The sequence below is a fragment of the Amblyomma americanum genome, chromosome 7 (genome assembly GCF_052857255.1).
Source record: "Amblyomma americanum isolate KBUSLIRL-KWMA chromosome 7, ASM5285725v1, whole genome shotgun sequence".
Classification (NCBI taxonomy): Eukaryota; Metazoa; Arthropoda; class Arachnida; order Ixodida; family Ixodidae; genus Amblyomma; species Amblyomma americanum.
The window spans coordinates 13,797,557-13,819,658 of record NC_135503.1 but is presented as its reverse complement, the minus strand read 5'-3'; the positions used below and the strand labels follow the sequence as shown (position 1 = coordinate 13,819,658).

The 22,102-nt window shown below is 46.2% G+C and overlaps 1 protein-coding gene across 1 annotated transcript in view; it reads right to left on the bottom strand.

The window, feature by feature from the left end:
- The window catches only part of LOC144098521 (plexin-B-like), a 192,377-nt gene extending 171,857 nt beyond the window's left edge, over nucleotides 1-20,520 (bottom strand). The window contains exon 1 of the mRNA XM_077631226.1: nucleotides 20,248-20,520. The gene's annotated coding sequence lies outside the window, so the exon portion shown is untranslated. The remainder of the gene's footprint in view (nucleotides 1-20,247) is intronic.
- Nucleotides 20,521-22,102: the final 1,582 nt, after the last annotated feature.

The window sequence follows — 22,102 nt, the reverse complement described above, 5'->3', positions numbered from 1 at the left end:
CTGGCTCCATTAGGGGCGCGCAGAAAAGGAGTGCTGAATAATGGCAAAAAGCAAGAACCAACACCGACGTACCCGAAACAAAAAGCTGCAAATGGTCGAATATTTAGGCACGAGGCATTAGAAAGGAAATCTGCTAAGGAAATATGCATAAGCAAAAGCGAGGACACTCGGGAGAGAGCTGAGGTCTGTGTATATATCTATAAAAAATAAAAAAAGCTGACACACTGCGAGAGAGGCGCGAAAGCATAAGAAGATGAGCCAGGAAATGATAGCTTCCACTCTACAAAAGGTAGTCTGGGCGTGGTACTCGCTTCAGTTTTTTTGCTACGCTCGATGAGGCGCGGGAGGATGGTGGTGGAGATAGGAGGGAGTGTAGCTATTTGCATAATTGAAAAACGAAGGCGCGCGCACGTGCCGCGCGTGACGTAAACGCAGTGCCTCGCTTCGTGTCGGACACCCGCTGTTACGCGGAGAGAGAATTACGGGCCTCGGGGGAGAGACGCAGTGGTGATGGCGGTGGTTCCACGGGTTGCTGGATTCTCGCTGGAGCGCGCGACCAAACACTCGCTGCTAAAAGGTTCGGAGAGAAAAAGAGTAAGAAAAAAGAGGCGGGGGGGGGGGGGGTGTTCGACCAAGCCCTACCACCAAGAATGGGCATTTTCTAAGCGAATGCTTAGAACGAGCGTAAGTCATTGCGTAATAAAAGATATATCTATTCTTTAGCAACACTATCTATCATGTCTGTTCTTCATCGGTGAAGGTTTGTTGGGTGGTCATGAAAGCTCGACCGAAAATGAGGTCGATATTTTGGTTACCGTGAAGAATTGGAGAGCAGAAGAAATACCAACGCATATTTAAGTTCCGGAAACTGATTTTTCTTAACACGAAACTTTTTGTGATTTGAGCTTAAAATGTTTTTAACAATCTACTCGTTGTAAACTCTTGTAGGTTAGATAACTATTATTTCCTGTTACGCAAAACAAACAAAAACAGTCCGCTTGGTGCAGCCGTGCGCAATTATAACTCCCCATGCAAGAATAAAGATATTCTTCGAATATCATTTCTGGCGGGCTATTAAACGCAAATAGTGGGAGTTACTCCTCTCAGCGCAGTAGTTCGTTGTCAAGACAGAAGCTTGAAATGGCTTCGCGGAGAGCATCCTGCTGGAATACAGTGAATTTTGAGGGGATTTTTGCTCCTAATGCAAAAGCGGGCGTGCCCCGTCGCCAGCCGATATACTACAGCTTTCCACGACGACGTTAAACAAAGTCGACAACGATCCCCTACAAAGTCTGTTTTCGTGACGTTGCTCTGCGAACACGTCATCCTGTTGTATCTGTCCGAATCTTTCTTTTCGTACTGCGTTCTAGTCTATTTTTTCCTGCTGCCTACGCCAGTTTTAGACACTGCCATGCTATCCTGTCATCATGTCCAGTGCAGCTGGATGATGAGCTGGCCATCGTCAGCGAGAAAATTTCATCCACCTGCGCTCTTCAACAAGATGATTTTGTATTTCTTTCTCCGCCAATCCTTACCCTGTATCTTCCTTAGCTTCACTACTCTGGGAACGAAGAAACGGCTTGCATTTCGAGCCCCATCTTTCGGCACGTGCGAGCTATAGAAGCCGCTAAACGAAGCAGACTTTCAGAACTCCTGCCAGCGCCCCAATAACTGTTGCAGTTTAAGGTTTCGAGACGCAGGCAGAGAGTGGCGTAATGCAAAACTGCTTGAGTGGCAACTGAAAGCCTCCTTTCAGTGGTGCATATATCAGTTTAGAACCACTGCTCCCATTCGGCTGATACTTGCACCACGCTATGAACAAACAATGGGAGAAACCAAAGGAGTGCTCCTTTTTGCACTTATCACTGCAGAAGTCGAGGCAAGGCATAGTATGAGCTACATTGTGTTTTGATTGCTTTCTCCCATGTTTTCAAATGAGCAGCTCAAAACGCAGACGGTTCGGGACTATTCAGAGAGAATGGTGCGCAATGCGTGACTAATAGGTGATGAAATCGTCCGCATTCAAAGAGGAAATAATTCATTTTTTGTTATCCAATTCCATACAAGCAATCCTTCGATCCGTTGTTAATTTTCTCTCTTTTTTTTGCCTCTTAACTTTCTATATATCTACTGTCTCCCCTGACATCGAACAGCGTTGAAGTTGTTTTCTGAAACCATGATTTTAGGCAATATTCAGAAGCTCTACTTTTATCTCCGTAAATATAGTGTACTGAGAAATGTAAATGTTGACCAATAAAATTACTCGCCAAAGCAAGAGTTCATATTCTTCTTTTGTCGTTTATAGGAGAGTTAAAAGAGACGTAAAACGGGGCACTGATTAGAGTTCGGATAAAGGCTACAACAATTTGAACGAATGATTGAATTGAAGGAATGCTGGTACCTGCATATCCGCATTCTGGGGTTTTACATATAAGATGTTGATGAATTTTTATGGAGCTGGGGCAGCTATGGCCAAAGGGCGCCATGGCACAAGGTGTCCTCGTCTACACAATGTGGAGTCAAAGACACATTTCCCAAGCATTTAACCCTAAAGTAGCCGAGCATCATATCTGGGAAAAGCTTGTATCCATTTTATTACCTGCGTATACTCGGCGGCACTGGGGATCGAACCCCGCACCTACTGCATGCAGAGTAAGCGCTGAAACCTCTAGGACACCGTCGCTGTACAGCGCTATATTACACTTATTGTGTGCTTATTGTGCTTTTAAATCAGTGTGGGCATTGACACTGGCTCGGCACTTGCAGAACGGATTTGAGCTTTTGCTGTAGCATCATTTCTAACTGTCAATTACGACAACACACCACAATCCCACTGCGTCAACAAATGCGCTGTGACACCATGGATGAATATCGATCGACACGAAGGAGTTAAAAAGGCTCGTAAGTTGCCGAGCTTTGGCCGTAAGCGTCGTAAACGCGGAAATTATCAGGCGCTTCGGGAGCATAAGCCGCTTAGTGGGAGCGCCACGCGATGTAAGCAAACAAGCGAACATGAAGAAGGAGAGGAAGGTTGTAAAAAGTAATAGAAAGAAAGCTCTGAAAGATTGCGAATAGACCACGCCTTGATGCGTGCGCACGCGATTTCCAGCGGTTTGGAACCGCAGCCGCACAGCCAAGCCTTTTTTTTTTTCATTTTAATAAAGTTTCCTCTCTTCCTGCTCTCTCTCTCTCTCTCCCTCCCCCCCCCCCCCCCCCCTCTCGCCGCGTTTTAAAAGAGAAGAAAGAATGAGGGAGGCGCCTGGGGTTTGCGCGCGAAAATGCCGTCAACGGCGCGGCCGCAATACGCCTCGCGTCAAACGCACCACCAAGAAGACGACGACGCCTGATCCCCGATGCAGCGCCTGCCTCCTGTCGAGCTTTTGTTTACCGCGCCATCAAAGACGTCCGTCCTCGACCGTTCGCCGACTAAAATGAAAATGAAGTAAAAAAGGCAAGAGAAGACGGCGAGCAGAAGCGAGCCGCCCGGTTAAGAAGCCCGCTCGACAGGGAGGAACTTGGAGAAGAATGAGCAGACGACACAAGGCGCTGGGCCGTAAATAAAAACAAAAAATCGAAAACAAGAATAGCAATATGAAAGAGACGACGAGAACAAGCTTCAGGACGTGAACTCCTCCTCCTCCTCCTCTTAGGGCGGTAATATAGGAAGTCGAGGAGGCACAAAGTCGATAGGTAAATAGGGGGGCTCGAAGCCGAGGCGTCGTCGCTTGCGGCTGGGGCGCTCCGAGCTACGCGGCGGCAGTGTAGTGTAGTATACCCAACGCAGCGGCACGGCTGAGAGAATAAACGACTTTTCGACGCCTCGCGTGCTCCAAAAAGGCTCTGACGCCGGCTCCTGCGGCTGAGTGCTCGGCGAAATGAAAAGTTAGTGGAGGACAACGAAAGGCTCCTGCCTATACGTATCAGTGAATGAGCCAGAAAAAAAAAGACACGCAAACAGTGGCAAGAGAAGGCACTAGAAGCAGCCTCCACCAACGCCGGTCTCTCGGCGATGCTCGAGGCGGAGTTTGCAGTTTGACCGGAGAATGCTGCGCAGACCGTTCGTTCTGATATTTCCTCGATGTTGCTTCCACGGATACCTTCACTCCGATGGCCTGGTACTTCTAGAGTCGCATTTTTTTTTGCGTCAGTGTTAATACTGGCGTCAACGGTGTATTTCAAGTTGAATTACAATGTCTTTTGACCAACTTGTTCACATTCTGAGCAAGCCTCGAGAGGAAGCCTCAGTTCGCTAGCCAACTTTGTTTTTTGTTTTCGGCAGTCAAGAATCTCTCTACCGTAGTTAATATTCCGAGCTGTCGATGCCTACGTTCCATGCTTCGCTCAATGAGCGACAAGTAGCTGCAGTCAATGCAGTTGGCGACACAATCGGTCGCTGTAGTATGTTTCGCGTTTTCGTCTCTGCGTAACTGAACTTCCGCATTTTAGAAAATGACCTGAGCATTAAGAGAGTTAAATTATGAGGACGCCTGTAGGTGGACAACACTGACTACTACTTACTGAAGAGTCATTTGAGAAGAATGCTTTGTCTTCTTCAGAGTAGTTGCTGTCCAGAAGACCACTTTATTACAAGATGAAAGCTAACGCGAAGCGCCAAAGCAACTGAAGCGCATTTGCAAGATAACGCGATAAACAAGTGGCCTATCAGAATAGACAGGACAGCCTGCATGCCACGACCACGTCAACCGTGTTCGTTACGGCGTGGACGCGAGAGAAGTTTTCTCGTGAATTTTGCAAAATATTCTGTCGGAAACGAGGAACACAGAGCAACTATGCGACGTTTGGATGACAACTAGCGTGTTGCCGGCGTTTTAAGCTCTCCTCGGGACCAATGTGGCATGAAGAAAGGGGAGCAGTAGATGCTACCAGGTGTCAACACCCCGTATATAAACGTATCAAAATATTGTGCGCGTCTTGGGCCTTCAATATTTTTTCTCCCAGGGAAGGCACCCGTGACTTCGTATCCCGCGAAGTGTTTCGTCATTCACATTGTTACCAATACGCAATGCCGATGGCCTGCCGCTCTCCCATAACTTTTCCTCACCTCATCGTGTGAAACCAGCTGATTCTTTCCCGAGTCTCGTGCACGCATTCAGCAGCAAAAGCACAAAAAAATGGCGCGTTGGAAACGTCCATCTGTGCAGGGCGCACTTTTGTTCGGCCTGTGAGGGTAGAATACGACGCACGCTCGCCCTCATTAATCTGAGTGTTTTTCTTCTCCCACACCGTTCACAGAAAAAGACAGAAGAGAAAGAAACAGTGTAGTCTATATGATTGCTTTATTGCGTGCGTCTGGGAGCTTAGACACTTCAGAGGAGATTTCGCTACTTTGCCTCCGCTTGAGTTTCCCGAAGCGCGTGTCGTTTTTGCAAACTTTTAAATCCCCTCTTTGAAGTGCGCTTTTCGATCGTTGCCCCCAGGTGAGATATCTCCATCGCGCCGATTTTTCTTGTATTCTGGGTTTCCTTAAGCCCTTGTGCATGGTGTGACGGCCGCTGCTTCGGAGCCTGAGAGTTTCTCTTTACCCGCCGTGAATTGGTTGAAAACAAACACTTTGCAGTAATCTTTCATCGAGCTAGCTGCGCACGTTCCAGCCGTCTCAATGCATCTTTTTTTTTGTGAATTCTCTAGACAAAGCTATGGTCATATAAGCAGATTAGTATACCTTAAGTATTCTGTTACTATTATATTTATACTTGACACGCTTCTAACACGATTAAATGAAACAAGTTAATATCGCTAGAGGTTCATTTCAACAACGAGGGATCATGTCTTGCAAGTTTTTCAATGTTGGTTAATAATTTCTTTTTAGAAAGAAAGTGGGAAAAGAAGGAAACTGAAAACCGCATTTGCTAAGATACTAACCTTTAGCACTAACTTATCAAAAATGATGCAGCGAGAGCTGCAATCAAGCTAGTAAGCAAAATGAGGCTCGTAAAATGCAAGAAGCCGAAAGAAAACTAGCGCAAACCCAGGTTCTGTAGGTTTTAATTGGGTAAGAAGAAAAAAAATGGACCTTGCTTTCGTTTTTATTTTGCCAGTGGCGGAGATGTTTCAAGATAATTTTCTACCCAGAGAAGCAATCTATTTTGTACATAATTTTCTCTTCATGTTCTTTTCGTGGATTCACAAATCAGAAAGCTCACTGACAGTCCCACATGCTCTGGGACTGTAGCAAAAACCCTGACGGTGCTAACTCCGGAACCCTCCCGCCGCAGTGGGCCGCTGCCTTGCGCAGCCCCAGCCTCGGTGACCAACTCTGGGCCGTCCAGCAGGCCCGCGAGGCGACGGCGAGGCAACACCTCGACGTCCCCACGTGGGAGACCTAAGGCCCCGTCGGCGAAAGCTCTGCAGGACTTTTGAATAAAGTTGTTACCAACCAACCAACTGACGCACTCACTCCTTTTAACTCAGCGTACATAGCGGTGCGCTATCCATCTGTTCGCGCAGTCGCCTCACTAGAAAAGACTTCTGGGATTATTTTGCTCTTCTGGTGACAACATGAGGGCACTGGCGAGATGGATGCTGTGACATGCTGCCTGCAGCGATGACAAAGAGAAATATCGATCGATGAGCAAACGCGGAGTACTGCCGCATTTGGTATGTAACAAAAATGCCCTACACACGCAATTAACCACAATTTAGCAAACAGAATCCCAAATATATTGGCATTTCTTCTGTGCTCTATTTCATTTATCGGGCTATTCTGGAGTTCCCAGCGATTTGAACCATGAAACAGACGCGCTACCACTGAAGGTAGATTTACTGGTGATGGATAGATTTGCGATATATAACAATGCGTTTTGAGCTTGCCAGATTCGACGCTCGGTAAGCAAACAGTTGTAGGTGGAAGGGGTGTATGGAGGTGGCTGGCGTATTTCCATGCCCTTTAAAACCACGTAGAGAAAACCACTCAACTACCTGAGTTCTCACGGAATATGTAGGATCTTGAATCCTATACTTATAGACTGAAAGACGGATGCTAGCACACAGACTTCGTCCGCACTTATTGAACTAAAAATTTGTGACGGCTCGCCATCCTCCAGAACGGTTTTCAAAGGTATAGGAATAGCGCAGCCGTTCCTGATATCAGTACACGCTACTTCAGTGTAATGGTTTATGGCTTAGGGGGGTTTAACGTCCCAAAGCGACCCAGGCTATGAGAGACGCCGTAGTGAAAGGCTCCGGAAATTTCGACCACCTGGGGTTCTTTAACGTGCACTGACATCGCACAGCACACGGGCCTCTAGAATTTCGCCTCCATCGAAATTTGACCACCGCAGCCGGGATCTAACCCGCGTCTTTCGGGCCAGCAGCCGAGCACCATAACCACTCAGCCACCCCGGCGGCTCTTCAGTGTAATGATTGTTTTTTTAAATGCCGGGAAGCCCCCCTCTGAATCGAAGTGCCTGATAACAGTGGCGGCAAGAGACAGCCTTGAGTGTCTGTGAGACGACTGCTAGGTATAACTATGCCACCACCGGCTGACCTGAATTCGCTTTCAATGTGCAACTACGGTGGAAAGACTTCCGGCAGTGTTACGCAAGACTAGTCCCACCTGCAGCCTACAACAACCTCAGTTCTGCTAGCCCTAATGAAGTTGCATGCCAGTCCTCGTTTGCTGCCCTCACTGCTCTCTATACTTTTTCAGCTCTATGGTTCGATACTGGTGCGTCTTCTAAAAGACATTCTGGAGCAGCCTTTTCTCTTGCCATATTGCATTCTTTCTACAACCTTCAGGCGACCCTTCAGCAAAGCAACCTGTGAAACACAGCCACGTACGCCTGCAAAAGCAAGTGCAATAGAGCGAATAATTGGGCTAGTCGGTAGATGTTCATCTCAAGAATGGTGCCACTGCACTAAAAAACACGGGCATGAGTGTCCTGTCCACATATTTTTTAGTTTTCCGTGTTTTTTAGCGCACTACCCTCATTTTGAAGACGCATGCAAGAAGCGCTCCGTGGCATATAGGCCACAAGAAAATGAGCGTAAAGAAGATAAAGCGGCAGAGGTTGCGCACAGCTGTCCTCAGCAGTCCGCATGCGAGTAGTCGCAGGCGCTGAAAGTTGGAGCTGAACTGAAATTTACGTTGAAAGTTGGAGCTCAACTGAAATTTACGTTGAGACTTGTAAATGTTTCGGGAGAACCGGACACCGAACTGCCTGGAGCCATTCTGCAAGCCGCCTTGTCCCTCTTGAGTGTAGCCCGCGATCAGATCAAGAAGTAGATGAAGGCACGTGCAGTGAGTGGAATAAATCAGTTTGCGTGCAGCTCTTGTAGAAGCAACATCTTCTACACGTAGTTGTGCGCGGCCGTCGGTCGCACTTCACTTTCTCCTTTGAGCCGTTAAGGGCCGTATTATGTAATCAAGGCTGGTGGTCGAGGCAGAACCTTCGGTCGTGCTGTATTCAAAGGTTGTCATCTTTCTTGCTTCCATCGCGGTCAGCGATATTATAAATTCATAGTACAAAGACGCCAGTAACCTATCACTTAAAAAAAAACTGACTTCATGAGCTTCTCTGCACCACCCAAAAGTGGGAGGTGACCAGTATTTGAGTCCGGTACGCAAAGATCTTTGCAAAGCTCGCCAACCATTGGCCCGATTTCATGCCATCGGCCAATCAGGAGCCATTTTTACACGCGAAAGGCTTCGCAAACTTCCACTTCTGCCTCCGTCTTCGACGCAAGGAGGTTCTGGTTCAGACGAAGCGCCCACGTACTAACTTTACGCCTGAAACCACTTAGGTCCCGCTTCGAAGCGAAAGGCAGGCACGTGTTGTTTGAGCCCCAACACCGGGCCTGATCACAGAAGTCGTGGGGAAAATACGCCACTTCAGCGCTGCGCAACAAAAGGTTTGGAAAGAGGCCGACAAAGGAAGAAAAGAAAAAAAAAAGAGAAGCAGAAGAGCGTTGGAAACAGATGCGTGGTGGAAGCGCGAATGATGAAACAAGAGCTTGCACAAGGGGAGAAAATGGCGAAGACGAGAAGGAACAAAGGTTGTTTTCGGCTCCCCGAAAAGAAAAAGAGCGCGAGTAAGGACGACAGCAGAGAAACGCGCGCACAGGCCCTTGCCGCAAGAACTGCAACAGCAGGCTGCTAGCAGTTCTGTCCTCAAAAGACGTCCCATCAGCGCTGCGCCGTCTCGAGAGCGGCTCGTTCACCCACGCAAAGTGGCCGCTACTATACGGCGCCGTGACTCGGGTTCTCCTTTCTTTTTTCCCATTTCATCCTTTTCTTTTTTTTCCTCGGATCCCCAAATCCCGCGGTCGAGTGCGATGTAATTACGGAGGCCCGGGAACAGCTCGCCGCCGCCCGACGCGGCCTGTTCTTCTTCACTTCGGCGAGCGTGGCTCGCTTCGCGGGCACCGATGCCGCCGATTCTGTTGTTTACATCGACACAAGCCGCCCACGTGCAGCGCCAGGTAAACAGACGCAGCTGCTGGTTGGCGCTGTAGCGGGTGGTGAGCGGCAAAGGTGCAGAGATAGAAATAGGCAAAGACGAAGAGGTGTATACAAACAAACAAAAACCTACGGAGGTTGTTCTAAAGCGTGGGCGAGCGGATCTGATCGCTCGCTTCGCTGAAGAGCTGTCACTTCATCGAAGATCACCGTTTGCCGCCTGCTCTTCCTGCTGCGAAAAGCTGGTGTTATGCTTTGTTTATTTATTTATTTAATACTGCGGAGTCGCTTGATTCCAAGCAGGAGTGAGCACAAATACAAGTAAAAAATAAACAAGATATAGACGAGCGTCATGCAAGAGCAAACAAATGATGCGAAAAAAAGAAGGAAAAAGCTTCCTTCGGTCCTGCGCATTCACCTTTTTTTTACTTCGTGAATAATGCAATAAATTTTGTTGAAAACGTTTCACCTCCGTAGCACCCACATTTGAAAATTCTACTAGCGAGCCTCAAAGGACGTTTTTTTTCCGAATTCACCACCACAAAGCAAATTGTTATGACTCGAAAGAGTCTAAGCGTGCATTAGTTTTATATTACGTAGCGTCGGCACCTTTCATCTCACTAATATGTGTATGTGTGTATAGACAGCCGCGTGAAGTGGTTTTTTAACTGCTTGCAAATTTTTAACAGCAAAAGTACTCCTACGCTGTCGGGTGCGCAGTCCTTCACTTGCGGAATTTTTCATGACTCACGTTTCCCAGCATGCAAACAGGAATATGAACTTTCTGTCGCGCATTCTAAGACTCTGCATGCCTTACGATAGCAAGGAAAGCTGAAATAAGAATTCTGTGCTAGTGATGGAATATACTTCTATATTAGCACATGCAGAATCTGTGGTCCGTGCACTCAACTGACATACTTTCTTCAGTAAAATGTACAAAATAACAGGGGAAGGGGAGGAGTCAACGTTCGAAAAAGAACAGATAAGATCAAGATGTCGACTGAATTTATTTTTGAAAATGTCAGCCTTGTTTTCTCGCTGAACAACTTATAGTTCTCCGCATATATGTGAACGCGTTGCAAAAAAGTATTTACCTTCTGTGTTAGACCATCCTTTTAATGGTTCGCACACTCTGGAGTAAATGTTCGTTGTTACTCGTAAAATGGAACTTGCCAGAAGAAATGATTGTGACGAAGAAGACGAAGTTGGCAGTGGCCCGAGACGCTCGCGCTAGGCCAGCTGCCATTAAATCACCTCATTGCCACCAGTCATCTCGTCTCATTCTTCGGCTGGCCGTCACGTAACGTTTGGTGTGAGGTGCGGAGTTCATCCCCATCCTGGTCCGGGAGCTTCGGCGCATACGGGAGCCGTGGTCGTCGGCCCTGAGTTCCTGGTCTGTGTCACCCGGCCGTGTACCAGCCTTTCAGACCCGAGCCGATCTCACTGTTCTTCCCCCGCCCCGTCCACCGCCCAGACCACTCGACACGATGAGCTGAACCTGACTCAAGGACCCAACCTCATCGACCCGAGACGCTGCCCACACGTGACGACACCGTTCCCCGGCCCATGCCGTTTGGCGTGTCCTGGGGCCCCGGCTGTCGGCTCCTGGTGACTACGGCCAGAAAGCTTCGCAGGCCAGGAATCATTCAGCCATATCCTACATTGTGGCGGCGAGCATCTCACCACTTTCTGCTTCCTGTCCCGCCATTCTCTGAAGCCCATCACCGCTTCGCACGTCTCTTTGTCACCGATCGGGACGATCGCTCGGTGGCCCCGGGTAGTGTGACGAAGAAGACGAAGTTGGCAGTGGCCCGAGACTGAGCGCTCGCGCTAGGCCAGCGGCCATTAAATTATCTTATTGCCACCAGTCATCTCGTCTCATTTTTCGGCTGGCCGCCACGTAACAATATGAAAACAATTCAGTAGGAAAATTTTGCCTCTTTTATTTGTTTTGTGCTTTCTCTTATTCGCTGGTGCTTGCATCTGGTGTTTGCAGCTTTCTGTAAATTAATTCAAAACGTTTTTCTTTATAGCTCTCTAAGTGTAAGAGAAAGAAGTTGTACAGCAAAGCGTGTAAAATATTTCCTCTCGAAGAAACTCGGCAATAGTTCGATTTGTGTTTTAAGTGAGCTTTTTCCTTCCTGTTCGAAGATGTTAAGCGCGTGCCTTGTAGAGAATCAAGAAGTGAGTGAAGCGCTGTCGAAAGCTCAGACAAGCCCGCCACACACACACACACACACAAATATAAAACTGTTTAACAAAGATTGATGGCCTTTCATGAATTGAGGCCTGTATTGAGCGCATAATGCGCCTAAACTTGGCCATGAGGCGCATCTGTGTGCTTGCCTTTCTTGGTTGATATCAAAGCATGGCTCGCAAACTTCGAAGCACTGCACTCTAAAAGGACGAAGGCAATTTTTTCGAGTCAATATTCGAACAAAAGGCACCCCGTAGCAACAAGAAGCTTACTGCAAGGCTATTATTGTTTAACCGTTTGCATAATAGTCACAGTGGTCACATTTTTTACACACTTTTATTCACTAACACAATTTTGTCTAGAAGCCATTATGCCTATTATAATCTCCCGAACTGGTTTTGAATATTTCGAAATGTTATTACAGCGAAGCTCGAAGCGGAGGCAGTGTACTTAGGATGTGCACACGAGCTGAAAAGTTGAACGAATGAAAAAAAAAAGCTATTGTTGCTCCGCACAAATGGCAGTTTCATTTAACGGGACTCTAAATTCCCCCCAAAATAAAATTGCTTTATCCATTAGATGTTCGAGGACACTGCTTCATGAGTCGTCTTCGGCAGAATTTTCCGAATGCGCTGTGTTGAATCAGAGCTATGAAGAGCCGAATTTTATCCTTCGCCCTCTTCTGCTCGCGAAGTTAGTAAGCATGCTCGAAGCTATACGCTTCTCTATCACAAGACCCAGTGGAACGTAGTTTTGTTCACATAATCGTGTCGTTTGCTTATTAACTTTTTTATTTCTCTCCCGAGGCCGCTACTTCCAGTTGTGGCGCACATGATTGGCCGGACTGCCGATTCTGCGCAGTCGCGCTTTGTCAGCCCGCGTATTTAGATTATGTTTTGTTACGGTTACTGCCTGGCGTTCACGTAACACGTGAAACTCTCTGACAAATAGTCGCGTTGAAACATACACGCGATTATGCGCAACACAGAGAGAGAGCACGAAGTTTAATACCTCAGAGAGAGAAAGCCAACATTCGAGCGCAGCTCAACGCTGAACTTTTCATAGCCCCATCGGAGTTGTTTCTCTCTAACTTGTATAACCTTTTCAAGTTTACGTCGATTAGTAAGATGTCTATTACGCGCTATAGTTTACGGAACGAACACAGAAGAAAGGAAGGACACTGAGAGAACACGGCGCGTAAAATGTAGCGCCACGCACAACTAACAAGGCCCCGTTTTCGGCCTATAAACAATTTGTACGGTCTACTTGATTAGCCAGCGTGCAAAGGAGGCGTTCACTATTAGTCAGTGTTCCCCTCCTGGGTGACTTGCTGTGTGGCTTCGTTGGGGCATGTGCTACGGATATTCGGCAAGGTTATTAACTGCGTCTCGCCAGCGTCGCTTCTTTGTTCGACGGGTGTCTTTTAGGCAACGTTAAACACACAGTGAACCGTCTGCTTAATAGCATCGCTTTCTAAACACCTGCCCGTACTTTCTCAACACCGTCGCCTACCCGTGCTACAAAGAGAAGCAAAGTGTTGGCAGTTTTTCTTACGTGATGGCGGACAGCAGTAAAATGGTAAATTGAAGCATTTACTGCCACCTTGGCCGAGGACAGAACCAGGCTAAATTGCCGGTCTATGTAGTCTTTCAACTCTCCTCTACCTCTCTCTCTCTCTTTCATTTAAACTTCCTTAGTGAGCACGGCGTGTCGACTCGCGCTTCAGCGATAAGTTGGTGAGAACAGAGAGGAGGTGGGGATGCCCGAGGACAACAAGAAAAAGGGAGTTGGGATGTTTTCCTCGCGTTCTTTGCCTTCCTCTTCCTACACGCTGTAGCACTGAAATCGGGCCGCGCCGCGTTCCGAGACGCAGTTTATCGCGGCGCTGGAGATTTAATGCGCTTCTTGAGGAGGCGCAGGGGGCCATGCCGTATAATTTCCTGCCCAGGAGACGACGGTCCCCGTCGGCGGCTCACCGCTCTCTGGGCGACGCGCCAGCGCGCTGCGCGAATTCATCTGGGAGAGGGGGTGATTATTCAGCAACGCCCCGACATGCTTCCAGCTCACACACTGCCTCTTTCTCTCCGCCTCTCTTTTCTCTGCCCTACCATGCTTAGGCTGCATCCACCGCTGTCCGTATACTAACACGTTCGCGATGCCTGCCGGGGACGTGCATCTGGCCAAGAAATTCTCTGCCAGAAAGGGGATAAAGTGAACAAAAAGGGGTGGGACTCAATTCTGCATTGTAAACGTGAATGGTTAGAACCATGCAGAGTAGCGGATGTTAGGGCTCCTCGCCGCCACAAGAGGCAAAGGTTACAAATTTGGCTTCACGTGAGAAGGGCTCGCGATTGGCCGGTGTCTTGGATCCTGTATATCATTGGCTCATGAGATATACAGCTACGAACCACAGTTTCTTGCCAGTAGCCTTGTGCAACCGACTCATGAAGAGCTGACTTCAGCCTAGTATTTGAACGACTGCATGGTTTTAAAGACCCCAAGCATAGAAAAGATCTTTAGGGGCTCGGTTCTTTACAGTCTGTACAGATACTTTTTTTTTGCCTCGTATTTCGGCATGGGTGTTTTCCTTCACCCTTGTCTCTGGGCTATTGAACTGCTCTTCCCGCCGAGGGAGTTGTGCCACAAGACGCTTGGACAACCCTTTGTCGTGTACCTATCTCCAGGGAACTGTGTTATTTTGACAGTTACAGTGCGCAGGCCATTGTGAGAGCAAGTCTGCTTTAGAGAGTACTTTTTTTCGTTCGCTTATTTCTCTGGCTTTTCTGTTTCACCGCACTGTTTGACAAGAATGCGCCAGCGCCAAAGTGGATTGAAAGTTACTTGGTGCAATAGTCTACGTCTTCATTCATTAGCTTTTCTTCTTTTCTTTTGCACTCTATTCGACAGCTGCGATAAGTGTGACAAGATTGGCTAGAAAGTCGGAAAGAACTGAAAATAAGGTCAAAATTTAGCAGATAAACTCTTATTTTTTACATTTTTTCAAAGTTGAAAGAGATGATCATGATTTTAACGAATAAGAAATAAAACCGCCATGTCCACTATACAATATAAGACGCGTACGCTAATACAACAGCATCTGTGTAGACGCGTCGGTTGCGACTGTGTGATCAGCGTTATCAGGGACTTGTCAAAGGCTCACAAAGAGGTACCTCCTTGCTGGCCTTCTTGTAAAAAAGGTAAAGAAGTAAGCAATTAATTAAAAAGAAATAGTTGAGCAGTATGTATCGGTATCTGGGGCTTAATGTTAGCAAGCGAGGCATGGTGTTATGATGGCTCCGCAGTTGAGGGCTCCGATTTAATAGAGGCCACCTGGATTTCTTTAATGTGCCCTGATATCGCATAACACACGGATGCTTTTGCATTCCTCCAGCATCGAAATGCGGCCATCACTTCATCAATTCGATCCTGCGACCTTCGGATCAACAGCAGAACGCCAAATTCACTAAGCTACCACGGCTAGTTTAGCAGAAGGTTGCTTGCAATAGCCAAGACAGGTGTCTGTCCATTTTGATATCCTCATTAATGTGAAATTACGCGCAATTACAATCGCACACTGAAAGAAATTTCGGCACACATTCGCCAAGGAGGATCAGTCTCGGAGTGTGAGGACAGTAGCGTATTGATATTCAAATTGTATGGTTTCAATACCGGATCGAATAAGAATAGAGTAGGTTTGTCAACAAATCACGAACGAATCAAACGTTTTGTAATCGAGTCTGTATTTGAAGTTGATTAAACAGTAACGATAATTACTCATTGCACCACTTATTCTCTAACTTTTTTTTGTTGAAAAACTGAGACCAGTGCACTTTTCTTCTGCAAAATTTTTTGCCTGAAGAAGATGGCCACATGCACCCTGTTACCCCGTTGCTCCTTGCCTTTATTTAAATCTGGACCTGGAAAGATTAATAACCATGAAAAGGAACAGCGCTCTAAAGGAATTAAGACTTGCAGGTATGGGTTTCATTAAGCACACTGTATATCGTGGGTCCGAGTAATTCGAGTGACCTCCGAATTCATCTGGGCTTGTTCTGAGCTTGCAAGCGCTCACATGAATATCAATCATCCGCACAGCAGCCGATAATAAAACAACGAACTGGTTTAATGAGGCCTTCTCCCTAGACATTTGTGCATTAGGTGAAGCCCATTGCCCAGGATAGTGACTCCTGCAAGAAACGGGAGGAGGAGAAAAAAAAATCGGGGGAAGCGGACGCTAATTTGTGAAATGAAATATGCGTCACTTAGCGAGTCTCATAAGAGCCGCATGCGGGAAGGCCATTGTAGGGGCAGTGCATTAAGCCAGATCTATTATCGTCGAACCTTCCTGCTAACCGAGCCGGGCAAGCATGAGAGTGGTCGTATAACAAAGACAACCAGAGACGCAAAGGCCGCGAGAATAGCAGTAGAAGGAATGGGGACGTGGGTGAGAGAGGAGGGAGTCTGCAGACATGCGCTGTAATTGAATCAGTGAAACATAATCACCGCGCCGTGCTAAGAGCCGTGCTGTTTCGGAGAAATCTTGTCATTGCGAGATTCCCGCACCAGCGTGCCGCGCCAGCAACGCGGCAATTGATTGCGCCCACTGAGCATTAACTTTGGAAGTCTGCGGGCGTCCACTCTGGACGGATACGCTTAATACAACTAGCCGGTGAGCGAGGCAAGCTTTTAGAAGCCTTTTGTCTCGCGGCAGCGATGCTTTCTTGCTGCTTCTCAGGCGTCTCGAATATTCTTTTCTGTCTGTTCTCCTGGCCTTGTTTTTCCTCTTTATCTGTGTTTGCTGCGTGGTCCTGCGATCGCTGCGCTACTTCAATGCATTAGAGAGGCACTTAGTCTCATGAATAGCGCGGCTAATGAGGTATTATGCCAGCGACTCTCCGGGTATTACAATCACTCTGCGCCTGAAACCCACGACGACTTTCAACGCCAGTGCTCTTCGAGGAAAAGGAAACTTCATCGTTAAGATGTCTGCGCTTCTAACCGAACAAAGATTCGGTAAAATCATCGCGAATTTTGTAATTCTTTAAAGCGAGAACTGTTATCGAAGCTTCCTTTGCATGTAACCACCGCGTTCTCTGTCATTTTGAATGTGAGATTGTTGCGATTAGAGGTCGCTCGAGTAATCGAGCCTTGCCTTATAACTACAGTCGAAATCCAGCACAGTCATTAAGATTATTTTTTCTCCAAGAAAAGTACCAGAACGGTATTCTACTAAATCGAGAACTAGAAATCTTATTTCGCTGTATTAGGGGAGACCATGTGCTGTTCAAGGGGAGCATAGTCGAAAGCAGGTTTAGAGCACCCTTTGTAATTTTTAAAATCTCTGAATTATTTTATGATCATCGTGCAGGATGAAGAGAAGACATGCTATTTCGCACACAGTGTCTCCTGCTATATCTTGGCGATGTGAGTAGAGTGCCAGTAAAAGTTACTATAAAAGCTCAAAGATACGTTGACGACGCGCACTCTTGCTTTGCGATGCTGTGCCTGAAGCGTTGCAAATTTTCAGCAGATTAGAACAACCTGGCTAAGGCCACCCTGCCTGCATTCTCTTATTCTTTAGACTTGTTTACATTAAAGCATGAATAAAAAGTCCGCTCTCATTAAAACTGTGACTCCGTAAAATCTACACTGAAATAAACCTTTCAGGTTTTTTTTTTCTTCAGGAGCGTTGCAATTAATATGTCCTCCTACCTTCAAATGATATTCCCCTGCAGTAGTAAAATTTTTAAAAACCGCAAATACGTATCAATATGACAATTTTGTGGAAAAAAGTTCTAACTGTTCTGAAGTTCCTATTACTTTCTGCTTGCACTGATAGCGCAATTCGCCCTATAACGCCCGTAATTTGTATTGCGTTAAAAAATTGCGTTGAAAAGGAATGGCTGCATTTCGGGTAAGGCTAACATGAAACCGACGCTGACTTCTTTTTTCCTTTCAAGAAAACTTCAAACTTATTTAACAGAATCCATGCTGACATTTTTGAAATGTGCAGAATGGGGATGTTTGGCGACAGCTGCTCCTCTGGACACTGGGGTTAGGAATCCAGAAAGCATTTGAAATTTAAGACTTCGCAAATGGTATGTACTTTTCTTAAGCAAAAATTAGTCTAACGTGAAAATGGCACTGAGGGTCTTATAATTAGGCAGAGCAATGCCACGAGAACTTTACTGTATTTGTGAATAAACTGAGCGAACGTACTGTGCAAGAAATAAAGAAACTAAGACCAGAAATTATCGGCTCCCTCGTTTTTTTTTTTCAAGAAGTTTAGAAAACGCTGACCAGCTGAAACTAGTCAACAATAAATGTACATGACAGCATAGTACGTGAGGCGAATCTGAAGGGGGAAGAGGAAAGGTTTCGCCATCACTCGGCGGAGTTCTCAAGAGTGGTCGGGTCAGCGGTGCGCGGACAAAATGTGCGAGGCATTACGAAGGACAAATGTTTCCTTTTATGTTTTGACGTTAAAGCAAAAGAAAGGTTGTGAACCTAAATAACACAAGAAACTCATTCAGAACTTTCTGATGCCTTTGAAACAAGTAAAAATGTGAATGGCGAAAGCACTGTGTCTGATTATAAAAAAATGACACCAACAAAGTATTTTTTTAGAAAACGTCGAGATATTACTAGTTACCATAAGGAAGCCTAATTATGCTCTATCAAGCTGCTGACGCTTCGCCAGCCATTTCCTTGTTTAACTGCGAAGTTTTCAACCCTTTGGCTCTACGCGTTTTTCTGCCGCTCATGACTGCGTCTTCTCTTTTCTTAAAGTTAACCCCACTTCATAACCTTATCGTCAGTTATCGGTGAAACTGTGCTCTACACACTTGTATAGAGGGCTGAAATTACTCTAAACAGCGTTTTTCTTTTTTTGCACGCATGAGACTTAAACCGGAGTTCATGAAAAATTTAGTTCGGAACCTCAGACCACTCATAAATGATACCAGTGCGGTCGAAAGTATCCTGTACTGTGCTTCTGAAGAAATGGTTTGAGCACCAAAAACGCCATACGCGGCTGAGGGGTGTGCGTTTTAAAAAAGGATATTAAAAAAGTAATGGTGAGCACTTCCTTACTACATGGTGTACAGACTAAAAATCTAAAAATTGATGTTTCGACGTATTGGCTCTAGGCGAGGGCAGAAGTTTGTTCCGGGCATGTTTTAACCTCTCGCCTGCCAGCCTGTACAACATTTACAGCGGTAGAATCTCTAATTACGAGGCAATGAAGCGTTGTAAGAATTTAGGGAACCAGTTTTATCTGCGCTATAGCATTTAATATACGACATTAAGCAGAGCATGAGGGAATTTTTAATTTGTAGGCTGGTGGGCGATTGCACAGACGCAGTTAGAAAGTGGTCGGTCTGTTAGAAAACTAAATTGAGCATTGGTTGCCTGCAGAGAAGCTATTATTAACTTCTGCACCTTGCTTTGAGACGCACGGAACTAGAAATTTTAGTCTGCATCTATTTGTCTCAATTGAGGCCGGTGTGAAAGAGTTCGAAGCTACTTGTCTTGTGCATTGCGCGCTTTGCAGTTCTCTATTTTTTTTACGGGCAGTGCTACATGAAAATAGTAGTTATGAAAAAAAAACCTTGTATGTTTTCTTGCTTTAAAACACTATGCGAGCTGTGATTCACTATCTGAATACTGGTTTTCGTTAGCAGACACTTTCAATGATAATCATTCTTTATATCCACCGGAGCAGAAACTCTTGGCGGACAGTTCGCGCAAAAAGGTTCAGACATTAGCGCGGTCACCAACTAATGATGCAGTCAACCCAAAGGCAATAAACGTTAAAAATTGTCAGAAATATTTTGACACAGACCTCGAGCCAACGACATCTTGGCACGATGTAAATTACTTTGACAGTAGCCCGTGAACTTGCCCTGTACTTACGACAGTGTTTTTCCGGCACCCTGCATGTTCAGCTGCTAGATCACTATGCGTCACTTAAACAATATATACAGTGCTTACGAAGAACGCGCTCACGGTTTTGGAAACCATCCACTCAATTTTTTAGAGAAAATCGCCAAAAAATATGGACTGTTCATGATAACCAAATTTCACCGTCAGGATTGCGGCTGTGAAATGTAAGCACATGTCGAGATCACACAAAACACATTTTTAAGATTGTTTGAACTTGGCAACCTGATCTGTAAATTGCATCGTACGCGAAAACATTCAGCCCGTCATTCGAGTCTTGCTAAAATTTTACTCGGAAAGTAGAGACAAATAATCTCACTTAGACTTTAAGTACCCTCTTTAGGCGCTTTAACAAGGGCTCTTTGAAGACTTACAGTATTTGTATGTATTTTAGGAGTAACAGATATGTAAAAAACCTTGAAGAATATATATAAATATTTTCCTTTCAGGTTTGCTCCAAGTTCACTTTTTGTGAAATGCAACAGGTTTCGCTCACGTCGAGCAAATTGCTACCCACGACAGTTTTTGTTTTCTAAAGTTTTTACGTCGATGAATTTTACCAAACAAGAAGTAAAGCTTCCCTTCGAGCACGTTTATGTTAGCACGCAGGCAGCTTGACTTATTCAAAGGCCTTCATTAACAAATAATAGCGTTTCGAGCGTGCCGACGACCATTTCTGGTACGTACGTACCTCTCGACTACGGAGTCTCGAGGGAGCGAGCGGCCGCAGATGATGCCCCCTTGCAGCGCGACCAGGCCATAACGCGTCACACGCAAGTTTGGCTTGTGCCGCGGCGGTGCGTCGGAGGGCGAGCGGCGGCGTTTGACGTTGCCGACGCGGAGTACTGGAAGCGTGAACGACGCTGTCACGGCGACGCGCGCTGCTGACGTTGCCGGGTGCGTGGCGCTGGCACGACTGGCCCGAGAGCTGCCGCGCACACAGTATGGCCCGCGCACGCGAACTGACTCAGCGCCACAGAGCTTTGGCCGCGAGAGCAGCGGCCCTCGAGTTAGGACGGGATCAATCGCGTCCTCCGCTAGGGAATCGGCCTAGGGAAAACGGGAGCCGCCAGAGGGCCGGAAGGGAAGGAGGAGGCGCTCCCCACTTCCCTTCTGCTCGCGTTTGGTTCGCGAGTCAACCGCGCCAGTCTCGCTGGTTCTCTCGCCGCGTCCACGCAGCGGTTAACATTCGAAGGCCAATTTTACTTTTTTTTTCTCTCTGCGGTTCATTTGTAAGTTGCGTGCTAGTTTTATTTCGTGATATAACTCTAGCAGGGCTTTTTGTTTGAATTAGCTTAGTTAAGCTCTGATGCACTGTAGCAAACTCTTTCGTTCTTTATTTCTTCTGTATTCTCAAATTCCCTCTAGCGCGGAAGGACGAGTTCAGCTTTCTTGGACATCACTTTTAATTTAGAGGCAACTGTGGGATATTTTAAAAAACTGTTATGAAAATTTTGATGGGAATGGTCTGCTCTGCCAATGCACAGCAAAATCTTGATTTTAATCTTCTGCGCTCGCCTGCAGTACTTAAGATTGCCATATAAAATATAAAACTAATGCGGCGTGATTTTGACAGTAATTGTGAGGCAACTCTGGAATGTCGCGAGATGCTGCTATGAACATACTGATGCGAATGATGTAATGTGCCGATGTACAGCAAAAGCTTGCTTTTAGAGTCTGTACTGCGCTCGCACCAATAGTTAATGCTGTGATAGCAATCCAATGGGGTGCGTTTTTGACAACAAATAGCAGAAAACCACAAGCGTCCTGATAAGGGACTTGGGGATATATTGATTACTGTAGTGCAATCTTACGACTTGCGAAAGAATTGCATCCATGAACAACTTCCCTTTGAGAATGTGTGATTGTCCTAAATTTCTGGGTATGAGAGGCCATTTCAAGGCAGAAACCCGCAGATTTACAGTTATTTCCGATTAGCACGTGCGTGTAATTCGCGGCCAATATTCTCACAAAATGATACATACGTGTGCCAGTCTCATCGCATCATTCCACTGTATGCGTTTTCCCTCGTGTCACTAGAGCGATAATAGCTACTGACCAATAGATACTAATTTTATGCGGAACATGGCGACTGAACGAATAATTGTGCAATTGAAAGGATGATATTAACGCTATTCCTTCACAGTGTTGCTGCAAGTGACAACCATCACTCTCGGTTCGGACATTTGTTTTGCTACGTCATTCGCTCAAAATTGAGAAGACTCACTGGAACTTTCGTCACGTTCCTGTTATGCGTGATGGCGAGTTGTAAAACACGCAACACGCCGATTTTATTGCGCAAGAAGAAATCTGAAAAAAAAATGTTTTAAAAACTCCATAGTATGCATTAAGTGCTACGTTGCTCTCAATGTAGTCTGAATAAGTTTGACGCAAGTATAAAGTGATTGGCAACTCAGGCTGAGTGTCTAAAACATATTCATTCGCTTTTAACTTGCCTTACCTCGTAAAGCACTCAGATTCACAAAGCGCACGCCAGGATAGAAAGATTTATTATAGCGATCCGCTTCCGCGGGGAGCAACTGCGC